A 20,392-nucleotide genomic window follows, 5' to 3' on the forward strand; every position below is an offset into this window, starting at 1 on the left:
ATATATATAAAGGTTAGAAGACGCAAAAAATTTGCGATGTTTAAATCATTTTAAGAAAATGTTTATAAAAAAAGGGGTAAAAATTTTGTTTTGTTTTTATTATAAAATCGTTTTAATTTACCGCGCCTCTTTGTGAGTGTCGTCGTAATTTAGCGCGCCGCTTTGTGATAGTTGTCAACAATGGATCATTTAAAATATTCGTCAACAATGGATTACTTTAAATAGTCGTCAACAATGAATTGTTCGAAATAGGCGTCTGCGATGAATCGTTTGAAATAGTCGCAAACAATGGATGCTTAAAATAGTCATCAACAATGGATCATTCGAAATGATCGTCAACAAGGAATCGTTTGAAATAGTCGTCAACAATTTATCACTAAAAAAGTCGTAACCAATGAAGCATTTTAAATAGTCGTATACAATGGATCGTTTGAAATCGTCGTGAACAATAAATCGTTTGAAACAGTCGTCTGCAATTGAATATATTAAATAGTCGTCACCAATGGATCGTTTGAAATAGCTATCAAAAATAAATCGTTTGAAACTGTTGTCAACATTGACTAACTTAAAATAGTTGTCAAAAATGGATCACTTAAAATAGTCAGCAGTAGATCACTTTTAATTGTCGTCAACAATGGATCCTTTGAAATAGTTGTCTACAATGTATCGTCTGAAATAATCGTAAACAATGGATCGTTTAAAATGCTCAACAATGGATTACATTAAATAGTCGTCAACATATGATGGTTTGAAGCTTTGAAGTAGTCGTTAAATATGGATCACTTAAAATAGTAATCAACAGTTGATCACTTAAAATAGTTGTCAACAATTGATCACTTAAAATAGTCGTCAACAATTGATCACTTAAAATAGTCCTGCTCTAACCAAGTCTGTCGACCTGTTCCACAAATTCCAAATCCTCAACATGAAATATCTCCAGAAAAAAAATCACAAATAAACCTAGAATCGCATCCTCCAACATAGACCCCTACGTTCCAACATTCCAGAGGTCGAAACCCAATTACAGGAAACGAAACCGGACATACCAGGGGCGTGCATAAGTAATGCCCATGCCCCACTTCCCATAGCAGTAGAGCAACGAAACTTTGCATAGTTATTAGTCTTTCTCTACATAAGAACCACCCAAAGTTATGCATTTCTCCCATCGTTTGATGCAGCTCTGGAGACCGCTTTTGTAGAACACCCCAGGTTGCAAGGTCAGGAGAGTAGGGAGGATGGGGAATAATTTCATAACCACACGCCCGTGCTTCTGATCTGGTGACATGCGAGTTGTGGATCGGAGCGTTGACCTACAGGAGGAGGGTACCTTTACTGATCTTGCCCCGCCTCTTGATTTTGATAGCTTCCCTTAATTTCCTCAAAAGTGAAGCATAATAGGCTCCTGTAATTGTGGTACTCTTTACCAGGAAATCTGTCATCACTACTCCGTCCTGGCCCCAGAAGACTGTGAGCATGACCTTGCCAGCGGAGGGCTGCACCCTTGCCTTCTTTGGAGGTGGTGAGACCAAGTGCTTCCACTGCATTGACTGGGCTTTGGTCTCTGGATCATAGTGATGGACCCAAGTTTCATCCTGTGTAATCAATCTTTTGAAAAACGTTGGCTCATCTTCTTGGCGCATCTCCAAATTCATCCTCGAGCACTCGACGTGTTCTTGCTTCTGGAATGGGGTGAACAACCTGGGAATCCATCTGTCAGACACCTTATGCATATGCAAATGGTCATGAATGATAGTTTCCAAAGACCCTGTACTAATCTTGACATCTTGGGCTATTTGCCGAATAGTAATGCGCTGATGTTCCAAACAACTTGACGGACAGATGCCTAATCAATGGCAAAAGGGGGGGGGCGACTAGGTCTGGGAGCTGTTTCCACAGACTTCCAGCCATGTTTGAATTCACGATGCCAGCGTTTTACAAGGTCATATAATGGGGCATTATCACCATAAGTTTCTTTCATTTCATCAAAAGTCTCCTGTGGTGTGTGTCCTTTCAAATACAAAAACCGGATCACTGCTCGACATTCAACAGACTCCATTTCACACCTGACTCAGTTCAAACACCCGTAAAACAAAAACCACTACTAGTTCAGAGCTGTAATTTGCCACATGACCCGTAAAGATATAAATCATGGCACATGCAAAATTTTAGCTAGATCAGACAACTGGAAGTGGGTCAGGGGCATTACTTATTGCACGCTCCTCGTATTCTTTCTAAGCAGGACTGGCATGGGGCCGACAACTTCCCTAGACGAGTTCATGATTAAAGGATACTCTGACTTATTATCTAAATCTTACCCCCAAAATCGCCATGGGCATGGAATATGTGCCTACATTAAAGATGGCTTTCCGTGTTGTAGGGATATCTCCAGTGAAGACCCTAATTTACCTTATATGTGCTTCTGTGTTGCACTTGCTTACACAACTGCATTTATATTTGCCCTCTATCGCCCCCCACAACAACGGAGTTACTCTCTAAGAGCACATCCGAGAAAATTGACTACATCCTGTCTGCGTATCCTTCAGCTAACATTCACATTTGTGGTGACTTCAATGTCCACAATGTGGAATGGCTGACCAACTCGAACAAGATAGATGACGAGGGGAGGTTCTGTCATGATTTCGCCATTGCCTATGACCTCAGCCAAATTGTTTACGAACCCACCCGTGTGCCCGATACTTCTGGTCAGTACGCTAGCCTTCTAGACCTTTTTCTCACAACTTCCCCTGAGCTATGTTCATGTACCGTTCTGTCTCCTCTGGGATCTTCCGACCACTCGGTTATATCAGTTAAGATAAAAACGAAATGCAATAAGTCTTCAGACGTACCTCTCCACCGTACTGTATATCGATACTCTACGATTGACTCTGATAGCTTCTGTACATTTATATCTGATCTACCCCTACACTCCATGTTTAAAAAGGAGGTATCCTCCATAGTATCAGATCTGACCAAATGGTTAATTGTAGGCATAGACCGATTCATACCATCCAAAAGATTCCAGCAAAAACCTAACAGCCAGCCATGTTTCTCCCCAGAATGGGCTACTGCCATCGCGCACAGAAATAAATTTTTCCAAAGCTACCAACGTAATAGATACACTGTGACTAGAACTGCATTCAGGACTGCCAACAACCACTGTAAAAGAGTAATAAAAAATGCAAGAGAGCTATATGCTCAGTCCGTTAAATCCAAAGTAGCTGAGCAGCGGTTTGGTTCCCACCAGTTTTGGCAAATATGAAACAGGATCCTGAATAGAAGCGTGTGTTCTATCACAACTATCATCAATGGACCTGAGGTCATCTCGTCAGCATCCGACAAGGCCAAACTATTTGCCAAGAACTTTGCAGCTAATTCTACCCAATGCAACGAAGGCCATCAACTCCCTGTATTTCCTCCTATAACAGACAACATGCTATGCAACATACAAATATCTGTGCGTGAGGTTGCTAAGCTAATCAAGAACCTTGATTCCAGTTGATGACGGCATTCCAAATGCTGAAAAAGCTCCAACCAGAACTTGCCCCCATACTTACAAAACTGTTTACGCATTGCCTTAAAGAAAAGTGCTTCCCAACAACCTGGAAAACCTCATCAGTATGCTCTGTATTTAAGAATTGAGGTGATAAGTGGTCTCCCTGTAGTACAGACCAATAATTCTCCTGCATGTCATGAGTAAATTACTGAAATCCATATAAAATAGAGAAGTAGTCAACCACTTCAGCAGAAATAACCTTCTTAGTGACATGCAATATGGTTTCCGTTCTGCCAGATCTACAGCAGATGTGCTAACGGTTATATCTCATAGGATTAGTGAATCTCTTGACAAAGGCTTCCTATCTAGGGCAATTGCTCTTGACAGATCCAAATAATTCGATAAAGTATGGCATAGGGGCCTACTTCACAATATTACCCGCTACGGTATAACTGGAAATATTTTCTTGATCATTAAAGCATTTCTCTTTCATAGGCTCATAAGAGTAGTGGTTGATGGGCAGAAATCAGAGGCCCTCAGTATTAATGCTGGGGTCCCACAGAGGTCCAGCCTGGGCCTAACTCTCTTCTTGATGTACATCAATGATCTCCCAAAACACATACTTAAATCATTCGTTGGCATCTATGCTGATAATACGACCATCTATGGCAACACATCAAAGGCCGTAAATGACAAAGTTCTCTCTGATTCTCTCTCCTCTGACCTCAAGCGCGTGGTACAGTGGAGGAAGAAGTGGCTGGTTACTTTTAATGCATCTAAAACCAAGCTCCTATCTTTACATCATCAATGCTCTGATCCCCATCTGGCATTAATTGAAATGGATGGCTCTCGACTAGGGGAAGCTCCATGTTTTGATAAGCTTCTGGGCCTGATCTTTACTCCTGACCTGAAATGGAACACGTACATCAAGTCTATTGCCAAGGTCGCTGGAAAAATGGTGGGATCCTTCTACTGCTCCAGAAGATATATCACTGCTGATGCAATTCTCTATCTATATAAAAGCCAAGTACGTCCAAGGATGAAGTACTATTGCCACATCTGGGCAGGAGCTGCAAAAACAATCTGTCCTGCCGTGACAGAGTACAAAATAGGCTTCGTATCTTTTCTCTTCCCTGCAACCTCTCTCCCACAGGAGAGACGTTGCGAGCCTGTCTTTGTTTTATCGTTACTTCCATGGCAAGTGCTCGTCTAAGCTCAAATCCCTGGTCCCACTCGCCGATCTTTCATGAAAAACACTCTTCTAGCTGAAACCGCTGTCAAAAATTTCCCCCACTCTTTATCTGTGCCAAAACCGAAACGTAGATTCCATGAACAAAGCTTCTTTCTTAGAACTGCACGCCTGTGGAACTCTGTTCCGTCTGCCTGTTTCCCTCCTTACTACAACCTGGATGTCTTCAAGTACAACATAAACAAATTCCTGATGAACCGCCCCCTTAAGTAAGACACTTTATCAAATCTCAACACTAACGCACTGTACACGAAATAATCCTCATCCTTGAGTGGCCTCTGGGCCTTGATAAGTGGTGACCACCTCGTAAATAAAAAAGTCGTCAACAATTGATCACTTAAAATAATCGTCAACAATTGATCACTTAAAATAATCGTCAATAATTGATCACTTAAAATCGTCGTTAACCATTGATGACTTAAATATGATGATTTAAAATGTCGTCAACAATGAACTGTTTGAAATAGTCGTAAACAATTGATCATTTAAAATGTCGTCAACAATGAATTGTTAAAAATGATCGTTTAAAATAGTCGTAAACAATAGATCGTTGGAAATAGTCGATAAGAATGGAGCATTTAATATAGTCGTCAACAATGGTCACTTAAAATAGTTGTCTACAATCGCAGTTAATTGATTGCATTTTTTGTGGAATACTCTTTTATGTGTTTTAGCTGGTCAAAATAGCTGCTAAAGTGGTCAAAGAGGGAAAAATGAAACTTGAAGGCGTAAGTCGACTTAAAGTGCTCTTATACGTATGTGCAAATATATGTTTATACATTAAAGTCGGTTAATTCTTATCTATTTCTTATACGTGGTACGATAGCTCAAACGGTGACAAAAACTAAATGTTTTGGTTTTGATTCTAGTTGATGGTACTGAAGTTAAATTTTTACATTTTTGAGATCACTACTTGTAAAGTTTTCACACATTGTGTTGAACAAAGATGGTGGCCAAGAATCAAATGCGGTCCGTGGCGAAGTTAACCTGTTAAGTTCTGAGATATTGCATTGAACAAAGATGGCGGCATAGTTCAGATCAGTAACCAAGATGGCGGCCAAGAATCAAATGTGGCCCGTGGCGTAGTTAACGGCGAACTGATTGAATCTAAAATTCGACAATTTTTATAATAATTTTTAAACGTTTTCATTGGTTGTTTAGCACAGCCATTGGTTATAAAAATGATGGGTAAATCCATTCGTCTCATACCCCACCACTCGTCTGATGGGGAAGGTCTCCTAGCGGCTTCGGCTGCAGGGAGACAGGGTAGTACACGTCAAAGATTCGTCACTTGACACTCAGCCCAACAGGTGAGGGGCCGGGAACCGACCCAGCACTTGTTGGACTGAGGTACGCCGCCTGGGTAATACCTAGGAGGTCCACCCTCCCAGGCTTTGCCACCGGGCTTTCTGGTGGGGCAAGTTTATTGCTTGCTGTCTGAGGTGCCCCGACCGGGGAATGCCGACAGGGTTACTCAGGCAATTTTTAAAATTGCAGAAGTGCCCCTTCTTTAGGGGAGCCTGCGGGGTTCCCACTTTCCGGCCTTGTGCCACATAATGCTGATGTGGACAGCATTTAAATATATATCCCCATCACTCGTCTGATGGGGAAGGTCTCCCAGCGGCTTCGGCTGCAGGGAGACAGGGTAGTACACGTCAAGGATTCGTCACTTGACACTCAGCCCAACAGGTGAAAGGTCGGAAACCAGCCCAGCACCTGTTGGACTGAGGTACGCCGCCTGGGTAATACCTAGAAGGTCCACCCTACCAGGCCTTGCCACCGGGCTTTCCCGTGGAGCAAGTTTATTGCTTGCTGCCTGAGGCGCCCCGACCGGGGAATGCCGACGGGGTTACTCAGGCAATTTTTAAAATTGTAGGAGTGCCCCTTCTTTAGGGGAGCCTGCAGGGTTCCCACTTTCCGGCCTTGTGCCACATAATGCTGATGTGGGCAGCATTTAAATATATACCCCCATCACTCGTCTGATGAGGAAGAATTACAAATATGTTCAAAATCAACTTCAATTTTCTCATTGTTTATACGGTCCCGAGCAACGGCAGGTAGCCCCATTAGTCTACAATAAATCGACAACACTGAAAAGTTTGTTTTCAATAGTGAATATTCAAATTGTAAAACCGGTAGGTATAGTGTTCCAAAACGCAATTTCGTTAAACTCGTTTAAGTCAAAGTGTTGTTCATGGTTCGATGATTTTCGTTTTGACAATAGAAATAAAAGTAGAGGAAATGTCGTCGCAACTTATTTCAATTCACGTTAAAATAGCTTTAGTCTTATGCATTACCCCAAAAATTCGGCCGAGAATTTCGCACACACACACACACACACACACACACACAAATATATTGTGTATTTAGGCAGCATGTAATATATATATATATATATATATATATATATATATATATATATATATATATACAGGGTGGGCCAAAATAAGGGTCCTATTTTTAAAAATTCATAAATTCATGTAAGTTTTAAGAAGTGTTTTTCGGCCAAAATTTGTTTTATTTCAAAAAAATCTCGGAAGGGTCAGTCTATACACACATAAAGTTTGATGAGTTTAACTTTTAATTCAAATTTAAAGATAGGACCCTTAATTTGGCCCACGCTGTATATATATATATATATATATATATTGTATTTATTTGCTTCCCCACCAAAACAAATTAGGCACAAGGGCGTTTTTAATGTGGGGTAATAACCAGGTCCCCTAAAAGTAGGCAAAAAAGGGGCACTCTGGTTACCAAAAATAATAATTGTCCCAGTATAGAGGGTTTCCCCTCCATTAACTGGTACAAATTATCTTAAGTGCAGCATCTGCAGAACGGATACTACACTTTGATTCCGGCCCCAAGACCAAGAACAACGGAAAAAAAGCAAGCCTATATATATATATATATATATATATATATATATATATATATATATATATATATATGCTCTATCTAGTACATTGTAGCAATTTTATTTATCTGGGGTTGTCTTATATGAATATTTTCTTCTAGTATTCTATAAAACTACAAACCACTAGATTAACCAACCTGTAATTTAATAATTTTAATACCAAATATATATATATATATATATATATATATATATATATATATATATATATATATATATATATATATATTTAAAAATGTAATTCTTGGTTCGTTCAAAGTCCATAAAACCATATTTCTCCATTACCAATTTAATTGAAATTTTCAGAAAATTTATGTGTAAAGTCAAGGAATGTTTGCATGTTATTAAAATAAATTAAGATCGTTAAGATCGCAAATTATAAAAATATATTAAATAAAATAAAACTATTTTTCGTAACTGCGAGACTGTCTGCCATATTTCATTTCCGGTAGAAATGCGCCTTTCACGTGCACCACAGGTTGACGACTTTCGAATTACAACATTTAACTATCTAATTAATAGATGGATAAAAAAAAATTCCCTTTTTTTTAAATTATATATATATATATATATATATATATATATATATATATATATATATATATATGTACTTTAACCTTACAACTGAATAAAAAAAACATATCATAAAACTTTAATTAAACTTGGAAATACGATTTAAAAAATAGCACAGATCAGTAAGTGCATTAGCACCATTTGTTTATCTTAATTATTTATTTTTAAAAGCCTACCTAAAATAAATTTGTCTAATTCTTAATTTCTTATGTTACTGGAAAAAAAAAAAAGAAGGTTAATATGAAGAATTACTCCACCCTCGAAAATTCCTTTAAAATTACAACTCCTATAGGTTTTCGGGGTCGCTGAAAACGGAAATAATGTTTATAATTAAGGCAAACGAGTAGTTTCCAAGATATGAAGAAATGTTAGTTCAAAAAAGTGGAGGATCACTTTTCCATAATAATTTAACGCAAAATGATCACCCACTTTGTGGCCAAGATTTTTTTTTGGGGGGGGGGACTTTCTTTTTACCCTTGGAAAATCCTTTAAAATTACCTGTTTAAATTGAAAACTGCAAAAGAAATCAAACAAAAAAATTTTTAGCCAAAAAACACACAGAAAATTTTTTTAAAAATAGCATCCGTTTTTTTCTATCGAATTCTTTAACTGTTTTTATTGAAAACTATTTCCTCCCGGATTTTTGATAAAATTTTCCATAAAGGGTCGTGCGTCTCACGTTCGTATATAACAAAAAAAAGTTTTTTAAGATTTCCGTGTGCTAAAAACGAATCTGCAAACCGTTTCCGTCGCAAAAAAATAGTTTTTATAATATGAAGAAATTAGTTTTTCGAAAAGTAGGCAATCACTTTTCCATGTAAATTTTACTTAAAATAAGCACCCACTTTCTAGCCACCTGAGAGAGGGGGGATTTTTTCCCATGTTTATTGGCTAAACGGCTTTCGTTTATGCTCGCGCGTAGTATAAACGAAGGCTACAGCTGTGAAATGGGAAATAGTCCCAGAGTCCAGGGGTTATTACCATGCAAAAGAAATCAAACAAAAACTTTTTAGCCAAGAAACACACAGAAAAATACCCCTCTCTCAGGTGGTCACAAAGTGGGTGCTCATTCTAAATTAAATTTACATTGAAAAGTGATCACCCACTTTTCGAAAAAGTAATTTCTTCAGATCATGAAAACTTTCTTTTTGCGACGGAAACGGTTTGCAGATTCGTTTTTAGTACACTGAAATCTACAATAAAATATTTCGTTATATACGAACATGAGACGGGCCTTAAAGTAAAATAATACCGGATTTTTGGGGCAGATTTGGCGTTTAGTTGTACAAATATCCTCAAGCCAGGAAATCACTAAAAGGGACTCTTAAAAGTCGTCATCTGTATCGAGCAAAAGTTTAAAACCACTGATTATATGTCAGCCTACGTCACAGTAACATATATTGAGTGAGTTCCTAACAGTATTTTGTATAGTTTTTTAGTTTAAACTCATTTTCCCAAAATTTCCCCAAACTTAACGTGTCTGATACAGTCTGATGCCATTTGTATTTTTCAAATTTACCGATAAACACTGCATGTTTTTGAACTGATTAAACATTATACATTACATAAAAACACTACAACGTTATCCAGTTAGGTAGAACACTTACTTTTCTTGCCTTTGATAACATTTATTTGTTATATATTTATTTTTTGACAACTTCTTTGTATCTGTGTTTAGTAATACAACCCCTTTTCATTTAATGTAACGTTTAGTCAGCTTGAAAAACAGTGTTTATCGGTGTATTTGAAAGATACAAATGGTGGCAGACACTGTTGATTACGTGAAGTTTGAGAAAGTGAGTTAAAACTAAAAAACTATACAAAATACTGTCAAAAACCCACCGATTATGTCAGCCTATGTCATGGTAACATATATTCGATGGGGTTTTGACACTGTATTTTATAGTTTTTAGTTTTCAAATTACTTTCCTAAACTTAACGTATTCAACAGAGTCTGCAACCATTTCTGTTTTTCGATCCGATTAAACATTTTACATTACAGAAAAACACTAAACAAGTCAGGTAGAAACATAACTTACCTTACCTTTTCTTTCATTTATTTATTTTTGGACAACTTTTTCGAATCTGTGTATAGTAACCCCCCATCCAATCACTCAAATATCAATTACAAACTCACATTTTTCTATACAGAAAACAAAAAAAAAAAGAACATTTAGCGTTTCAACATTTTTGCTACGTTCAGCTTTATCCACTGATTGTTGGTCGAGCCCAAGCCATGATTGACGGTAATCCCGAGGATCAGGATCCAATTCAGCAAGAGTACCATATTTTTCTTTTTTTTTTGGCCTTTTTTATTTTACTTTTTGGAGTGGATTACTGTATAAGAATATAAGAAACATGCATTTTCTCTTTTTATTAGAATTTTCCATTACACCAAATTGAGCCACAGCAATGCGTGGCAGGGGACAGCTAGTATATATATATATATATATATATATATATATATATATATATATATATATATATATATATATATATATATAAATGTAAAGTTGGTTCGTTCTACAAGAATAAAACCATATTTCTACGTTACCAATTTATTTGAAATTTTCAGACAACCCATTTTTAGAGTCGAGGTATGTTTTTATGTTATTAAAATAAATTTACCTAATTAAAATTAAAATATTAAATAAAATAAATATATTTTTTTAACCGTTTCTGCGAATCTGTTCTATTGATAAAACTGAACTTCCGGTTCGATTCATTTCACAGCCACGAATTGACGAAAGGTTTCATTTTCTGTTAACTCGATAAGTAAAAAAACAAAAACAAAAAAAACATATGTCATTTGTTTATCTTCCAAATTTTTTAATTTACACATCTTTTCTTTATTATATAAGGCCAAAAAAAAAGTTTGTTGCTTGCTTTTGAGTTTTTTTTTTGTTTTTCTATATAAGATTACTCATGCAGAGAGTGATCCGTGCTGAAATAATGTTATTATTTAAAAAGTCATTCTTGAAATGGGGAGGTAAGGATGTTTTGTATCTATTCTGTACTTTAACCTTACAATTGAATAAATAAAAAAAAACATATCGTAAAACGTTATTTAAACGTGGAAATATGATTTAAAAAATAGCGCGGATCGCTCTCTGCATTAGAACCATTTTTATTTATTGCGGACTATTATTCTCATCTTTATTAGTTGTTGTTTCACGAATTTTCGGCCAACTATTCCTCTGGCCTTCATGAAAAGAAGTCCTTTTATAAATGTTCAGTAACTTTTTCCTTTTATTATTCTTAAAGAGTAAAACTTTTCTTATTCATGAAAGGAGTTAAGCCTACGTAAATAAATAAATGTTTGTACACGTGACAAATTATCAATAAATGGTTTAGTTACTTTTTTAAAAAAATGTTTGTAAAAGTGCGAAAGGCGACGTTGTTGTACAACCATTACTCCCATGCTTAATTTCTATACTTATAGGTTTTTGGAATTTTTTTTCACTGGATTATTATTGATTGGACACTAATTAAACAGATTATTAAAAAAAAAAATGTAAAAAAGAAATCATTATTTCGACATTTGAAAGTGGTGCTCACTTTTTAGTTACAACGTTCTGATAAATCAGTCACCCATTTTCTAAGCAATAAAAACGCGGTATATCAAAACCATAGAAAGTAAAAATAATGAGTCTCTACCGCATTTGTAAGTCAGAAATATATTTGTTTCTCAAAGAAAAAAATATAGAGAGAACAGGACTTTTTTTTATTGTTTTCATGAAAATAAAGTTTCGAGATTTTTAATTATTTTTTTTTTTACTTATTTAGTCAGTTTGTGTGTGTGTGTTTTTTTTAATTGTTTTTGTGAAAGGTGAGTTTTTTTTCAAAACTTTTGTTTTGTTTCTTTTTAATTTTTTTAAAGTATTATAAATTTCACTAACATGCTGGAGAAATGTTTAATAATTTGGTATTTTTTTAGATTAGGTCCACCTCCAAAATTTTCCTTTCAATGACGACATTTATAGGTTTCCGAGTATGCTGAACACGCAAATTGCATTGAAATTTTGCGGAAATAAATAGTTGTATTATGCATTGTATTCTTCGGCGGCCATCTTTTTATGTGCACACGCGCCATAAACAAATACACACACGTAAAAAAGATGGCCGCCAAAGATTACAATGCATTTATATCTTGATAACTACTTATTTCTGCAAAATTTCGATGCGATTTTCGTATTCAGCATAGTCGAAAACCATTTCAAGTCGTCATTTAAAAGAAAATTGAGGAGATGGACCTAATCTAAAAATTTACCAATAATTTTTAATCCCGTACGCCTCCCGATACATTGCTTCGTCAACATGCGACCATTTTATATCTCCCGAAGACACTTCCGTATTTAGAAAATAAATAAATAAATAAATAAAAAGTGACCGATTTACCAGAACGTGGTAACTAAAAAGTGAGTACCCCTTTCAAATGATGAAATGATTTTTTTTTTTTTTTCAATTTTTTTTCATAATCTGGTTAGTGTTCAATCAATAATAATCCAGTGAAAAAATTTCAAAAATCAATATAGAAACTCCACCACGTAAGTAAATAAATAAAAAATGTTACGTGCGCATGCGTTAACCTTGACTAGGGGGGTACTAAGGGAACGACCATTAAATAATTCTGCGGGTCGCCATGGAACTCAACGCCCAAGGAGTACCAAAATAGTTTTCATGATCTGAAGAAATTTTTTTTTTCGAAAAGTGGGTGATCACTTTTCCATCTAAATTTAACTTAAAATGAGCACCCACTTTCTGGCCACCTGAGGAAGGGGCATTTATTTTCGTGTTTATTGGCTTAAAGGTTTTTTTGACAAGGCAGTTTGGTACGCGAATGCATATTTAACAGTTTTCGTTTATGCTCACGCATAGCATAAACAAAGGCTACGTCTGTGAAATGGAAAATAGTCCCAGAGTTCAGGGGTTATTACCATGCAAAAGAAATCAAACAAAAAACTTTAGCCAAGAAACAGAAAAATACCCCTCTCTCAGGTGGCCAGAAAGTGGGTGCTCGTTCTAAGTTAAATTTAGATTGAAAAATGATAAACCCACTTTTCGAAAAAGTAATTTCATGAATGTCATGAAAATTTTTTTTTTGCTACATAAACGGTTTGCAGATTCGTTTTTAGCACACCGAAATCTACAATAAAATATTTCGGTATATATGAACGTGAAACGGGCCTTAAAGTAAAATAATACCGGATTTTTTTTAGCAGATTTGCCGTTTAGTTGTACAAATATCCTCAAACCAGGTAATCACTAAAAGGGATTTTTAAAAGTCGTCACCTGTATCGAGCAAAAGTTTAAAACCACCGATTATATGCCAGCCTACATCATGGTAACATATATGAGTGAGTTCCTAACAGTATTTTGTATAGTTTTTTAGTTTAAACTCATTTTCCCAAAATTTCCCCAAACTTAACGTGTTCGATACAGTCTGCCGCCATTTGTATTTTTCAGATATACCGATAAACATTGAATGTTTTTGAACCGATTATACATTACATAAAAACACTACAACGTTATCCAGTTAGGTAGAACACTTACTTTTCTTGCGTTTGATAACATTTATTTGTTATATATTTATTTTTTGACAACTTCTTTGTATCTGTGTTTAGTAATATAAACCCTTTTCATTTAACGTAACGTTTAGTCGGCTCGAAAAACAGTGTTTATTGGTGTATTTGAAAGCTACAAATGGTGGTGGACACTGTTGATTACTTAAAGTTAGAGAAAGTGAGTTAAAACTAAAAAAACTATAAAAAATACTGTCAGAAACCTACCGATTATGCCAGCCTATGTCATGGTAACATATGTTCGGTGAGTTTCAGACACTGTTTTGTATAGTTTTTAGTTTTCAACTTACTTTCCCAAACTTAACGTATTCAACAGAATTCGCGACCATTTCTGTTTTTGGAGCCAATTAAACATTTTACATTACATAAAAACACTAAACAATTATCCAATTAGGTAGAAACGTAAATTACCTATCCTTTGCTTTCATTTATTTATTTTTGGACAACTTTTTCGAATCTGTGTATAGTAACCCCCCTCCCCCCCCACCATCAACCAAATATTAATTACTAACTCACATTATTTAAAACAACAACAACAAAAAAAAAGCATTTAGCGTTTCAACATTTTTGCTACGTTCGGCTTCATCCACTGATTGTTGGTCAAGTCCAAAACATGAATGATTGACAGAAACTCTCGAGGATCCAGATCAAATTCTGCAAGAGTACCATATTTTTCAGTTTCGCCTTTTATACTTTTTGCAGTGGATTGCTGTACTAATATAAGAAACATGCATTTTCTCTTTTATTAAATTTTTCCATTACACCAAATTGAGCCACTGCAACGCGTGGCAGGGTACAGCTAGTATATATATATATATATATATATATATATATATATATATATATATATATATATATATTTATATATATATATATATGGTATATATATATGCATATATATATATGTTGTGTTATATATATATATATATATATATATATATATATATATATATATATATATATATATATATATATATATATATATTCCTATTTACACGGGACAGAGTTAGACATCAGGGTCGTTTTTTAATGTGGAGAAAAGGAACAAAAATAAAAATTTTCTCAGCTGTGAAGGATTTCTCCTTCACTGACAGAGAACGAGAAATTGAAGTGCAGTATCTGAAGAAGAGATACTACACTTTGATCTTGACCCCACCTATATATTGTGTATTTAGGCAGTATGTTTTCATTCATACATATATTGTTAAATAGCACGGGTTGTTTTTGCTAAATGAGCAATTTTGTAATTTACCAATTTTCCAGTTTATTAATAACAAAATCACCGACTCACTAGACGTAGAAAGCCTCTTCAACAACGTCCCAGTTCACGAAACTATTGATATCATTAGGAACAAAATAATCTCCCTTCACTGAAATTACCCCTATAATCATAGAAATGCAAATCGATGGGGTAGAAATAGCGTTTTTATTTGTCCATTAAAAACCCGTCTAATTACGTTAGGTACGTCGACTATATTTTTATTCTTGCTGACAATGATAACGAAATAGAGAAACTAAAGGATCATTTTCAAACAAACTCTGTACTTGCTTTCACTTATGAATTAAATTCCATTTCTTTACGTTCTCATATACTCCAGCAAAGATGAATTCCCGTATAAAAAGACTATTGCAACCAATAAAAATGAAATGTAATAAGTCCCTAGACGTACCTCTCCATCGTACAGTATATCAATACACTAAGGCTGACTGGGATAGCTTCCGTACATTTATATCAGATCTACCTCTACGTTCCATGTTTAAAAAGGATGTGTCCTCTATAGTATCAGACCTGACGGAATGGTTAATTGTAGGTATAGACCGTTTCATACCCTCGAAAAAGTTCCAGCAAAAACCTAACAGCCAACCATGGTTCTCTCCAGAATTTGCTGCTGCCATTGCACACAGAAATCACTTTTTCCGCTGCTTCCAACGTAATAGATGTATGGAAACTAAAGCTGCTTTCAGGACTGCCAGTAACCATTGTAAGAAAGTAATAAAAAACGCAAGAGAGTTGTATGCTCAATCCGTCAGGTTTAAAGTAGCTGAGCAGCGGCTTGGTTCCCACCAGTTTTGGCAAATACCAAACAGAATCCTGAACAGAAGCATGTGCTCTATCCCAACTATCATCAATGGACCTGAGGTAATCTCGTCAGCATCAGACAAAGTCAAACTCTTTGCCAACAACTTTGCAGCTAATTCTACCCTTTGCAACCAAGGCTGCCAACCCCCAATATTTCCTCCTGTATCAGAAAACACGCTATGTGATATGCATATATCTGTATGTTATGTTGCCAAGCTAATCAAAAACCTTGATGTCAGTAAAGCAACTGGCCCTGACGGTATTCCAATTATAGTACTCAAAAAACTTCAACCAGAACTAGCGCCCATACTTACAAAACTGTTTAAACGTTATCTTAAGGAGAATAGCTTCCCATCACCCTGGAAAATCTCATCAGTATGCCCTGTATTAAAGAATTCAGGTGATCGCTCATCCCCCTCTCAGTACAGGCCAATAAGTCTCCTGTGCCTCATGAGTAAGTTGCTGGAATCTGTGTTAAATACAGAAGTAATCAACCATCTCAACAAAAATAACCTTCTTAGTTACACTCAATATGGTTTCCGTTCTGCTAGATCTACAGCAGATGTGCTTACAGTTATATCTCATAGGATTAGGAAATCTCTCGACGGAGGCAACCTTCCTAGGGCAATTGCTCTTGACATAACTAAGGCTTTTGATAGGGTATGGCATCAAGGTTTACTTCACAAGATCTCTAGCTATGGTATAGCTGGAAATGTCTTCTTAATTATTAAATCATTTCTTTCTGATAGGTTCATAAGAGTAGTAGTTGAGGGGAAAAAATCAGAAGCTCACAGCATTAATGCTGGTGTCCCTTAGGGATCCATCCTGGGTCCAACTCTTTTCCTGATCTACCTTAATGATCTTCCAAATCACATCCTTACGACACTACCATTTATGGTAGCACATCTAAGACAGTAAACGACCAAGCTCTCTCTGATTCTCTCTCCTCTGGTCTTGAGCATGTGGTACAATGGGGAAATGAGTGGCTGGTTACTTTTAATGCATCTAAAACCAAGCTTCTGTCTTTACATCATCAACATTCTGATCCATATCTGGCATCAATTGAAATGAATGGCTCTCGACTTCAGGAGGCCTCAAGTTTTGCCAAGTTTCTGAGCTTGACAATTACTCCTGATCTTAAATGGAACACGTACATCAAATCTGTTGCCAGGGCCGCTGGAAAAATGGTGGGATATTTCTATCGATCCAGTAGATATCTCACTGCTGATGCAATTCTCTATCTATATAAGAGCCAGGTACGTCCAAGGATGGAATACTGTTGCCACATCTGGACAGGAGCTGCTAGAAAGGACTTGTCCTGCCTTGATAGAGTTCAAAATAGACTTCATAGCCTCGTAGGAGATGTCCTTTTCTCTTCCCTGCAACCTCTATCTCACAGAAGATATGTTGCGAGCTTGTCTCTGATGTATCGTTATTTTCATGGAAAGTGTTCAACTGAGCTACAGTCTATGGTCCCCCCTCGCCAAACTTTCACAAGAAACGCTCATCTAGCTGAAAACACTATCAATAATTCCCCCCACTCTTTATCTATGCCTTAACCTAAACGTAGATTCCATGAACAAAGCTTCTTTCTTATAACTGCACGCCTGTGGAGTTGTCTTCCGTTTTCCTGCTTTCCGGCTGACTACAATATGGTTGTCTTCAAGTTTAACGTAAATAAGTTCTTGATGAGCCGTTCCATATGAGTTAACAAATTTTCCGAATTTTCATTACTAATGATTACTATATTGTCCAATTTCTACTGTACACTCTTTAACCCTTATCCTTGAGTGGCCTCTGGGCCTTGATAATGTGGTGATGCCTGTGTAAAAAAAAAAAAGAAATCCTGCATTTTAAACTTCAAAAGTGAATGTCCCTCATGATACAAGACTGTAATTATAAAAAGAAAAAACTTATTAATCGAGCCAGATTGGTCTCCTCAAAAAAAAAAAAACATTCTACAGCAAATTAAAGAATATCAGACAAGGCCTTGATTAATAACCAATCCCCCAATTTCTTAGTAGATAAACAATTTAAACCAACAATTAGAAATCTAGACCAAACTAATAACCAAGTTAACAATCTCCACCCCATTAATATATTCTATCGCAACCAGCTACACCACAACTTTAAATCAGATAAAAAGGTACTAAGGAATATAATGCATCGATATATATCCCCAGACAATAATAATAAGATAAGATTTATCAACCTCTTGGCCTTCGCGCCAGGATCAAAGTGTAGTATCTGTTCTGCAGATACTGCACTTAAGATAATTTGTACCAGTCAATGGAGGGGAAACCCTCTATACTGGGACAATTATTATTTTTGGTAACCAGAGTGCCCCCTTTTTGCCTACTTTTAGGGGAGCTGGTTTTTACCTCACATTAAAAACGGCCTTGTGCCTAATTTGCTCAGTGGGGGAGCAAATAAATACCATCTGTTCCGGCAGATGCTGCACTTAAGATAATTTGTACCAGTCAATGGAGGGGAAACCCTCTATACTGGGACAATTATTATTTTTGGTAACCAGAGTGCCCCCTTTTTGCCTACTTTTAGGGGAGCTGGTTTTTACCTCACATTAAAAACGGCCTTGTGCCTAATTTGCTCAGTGGGGGAGCAAATAAATACCATCTGTTCTTCAGATGCTGCACTTCTATTTCTTGTTCTCTTTCGGTGGAGGAGAAATCCTTCACGACTGAGACAATTTTTATTTTTGTACCTTTTCTCCACGTTAAAAAACGACCCTGGTGTCTAACTCTGTCCCGTGGGGAGGCATAGTAAATAGGTACTACAATAAATTAACAACTACTAACCTTATAATTTAAAACAACACATCCCGGACAACAAAATCAGTCGATGAAACCAATGTAGTCTAACTATTCAAATACCCCTTGGGGGAATGCATCTCCAGCAATAGAAATAGCTACATTGGACACACGACCAATACATTGTCCAGACGACTGACCCTAAACCTTCCAGACACAAGCTCGATTTGGCTATACCTAAAACAACATGGCTGCTCACATTCCCAATTTAGAAAAATCCTAGATGAAAACTCAAAAATCATCCAAATGGATTGAAACGTTAAACGACTAAAAATACTGGAAACACTGTATATAAGAACTAAACAGTTAAAAATTAACAATGTAAATTTTGAAAATAGTATAAATAATATGTGTGTGTGCACATATATACTTATATTTTTATATATTTTTATGTATATATATGTATGTGTATGTACACATGTCCCCTTTGTGAATGTGTGCATATAATATAATATGCTAATTTGTCACCCAAGTAAATCTAGTACACTTGACCCTAAAAGCGAGCACCTTAACCTAAAGTAGTAATTAAGGTATTTACCTCTCAAAACACTAACCTAGACCTCACTCCATTTTTATAATTAAACTTACCTGGACTATTATGACTTTTAACTCTTGCTCATATACTCCTTAAACCTCCATACTCCTTTTCAACCTCCATGCGCCTCTTCTATCTGTTTAATCCCATATTAACACCCAAATATTCAATTAACCATATAATTCGTAATATAAGTTTACCTCCATTTTACTACTCTGTCTTAATGCTTAATTAATTAATTAACCAATTTATTTATTTTCATTTATTTATTTTTATTATTTATTTTATATTCTCTTTTCTTTTTATTTATTTTCATGCTTTATATTTTATATTCATATACATTATTTACTTTTATATCTCACATGTTTATTTATTTATTTCATCATTTATCGATTTATTTAGTTAATTATTTATTCATATATCGATGTACTTATTAACTTACTTATTGTTTTAGACCCGTGCTAGGGGTTACAAACGAAAGAAACCACAAGTAAAGTGAATAAAATATAATATGTACTTATCATAAAGAACACAGGAGCCACTAAAGTGGTATGAGAGGAACGTAGCATGCTGTTAAACATGGTATGAATGAATCCATTTAATCTCTGAAACCAGTGGTATTCATAGGACTGGTTGATTCCACTTAGTTCCGAAATAGGGGTGATTTGTACCCCCAGAACACTTATATATATATATTGATTTATTGTCTTAGTTACTTTTAAATATTTACTTGTTTATTTTTTATTTTTTATTTACTTAGTTATTTTAGTTACTTATTTAATTATATATATATATATATATATATATATATAGATATATAGATATATATATATATATATATATATATATATATATATATATATATATATATATATATATATATATATATATACGTTTTATTTATTCTCCTATTCTTATTCTTTATTCTTATTTATTATTCTTTATTCTTCTATTCTTATTCTTTATTCTTATTTATTCTCCTATTCTTATTCTTTATTCTTATTTTCAATCCATTATCTTAGTTTTACCTTTCTTTTATTTTATACGCCTGCCTATAATTAGTAGTAGGACATATCTTAATTATTCATGAGAAGCCGTATCTTTAACACGACGTTAATTTCACCCTAATACAGCT

The sequence above is a fragment of the Euprymna scolopes genome, chromosome 7 (genome assembly GCF_053919585.1).
Source record: "Euprymna scolopes isolate OS-2025 chromosome 7, ASM5391958v1, whole genome shotgun sequence".
NCBI lineage: Eukaryota > Metazoa > Mollusca > Cephalopoda > Sepiida > Sepiolidae > Euprymna > Euprymna scolopes.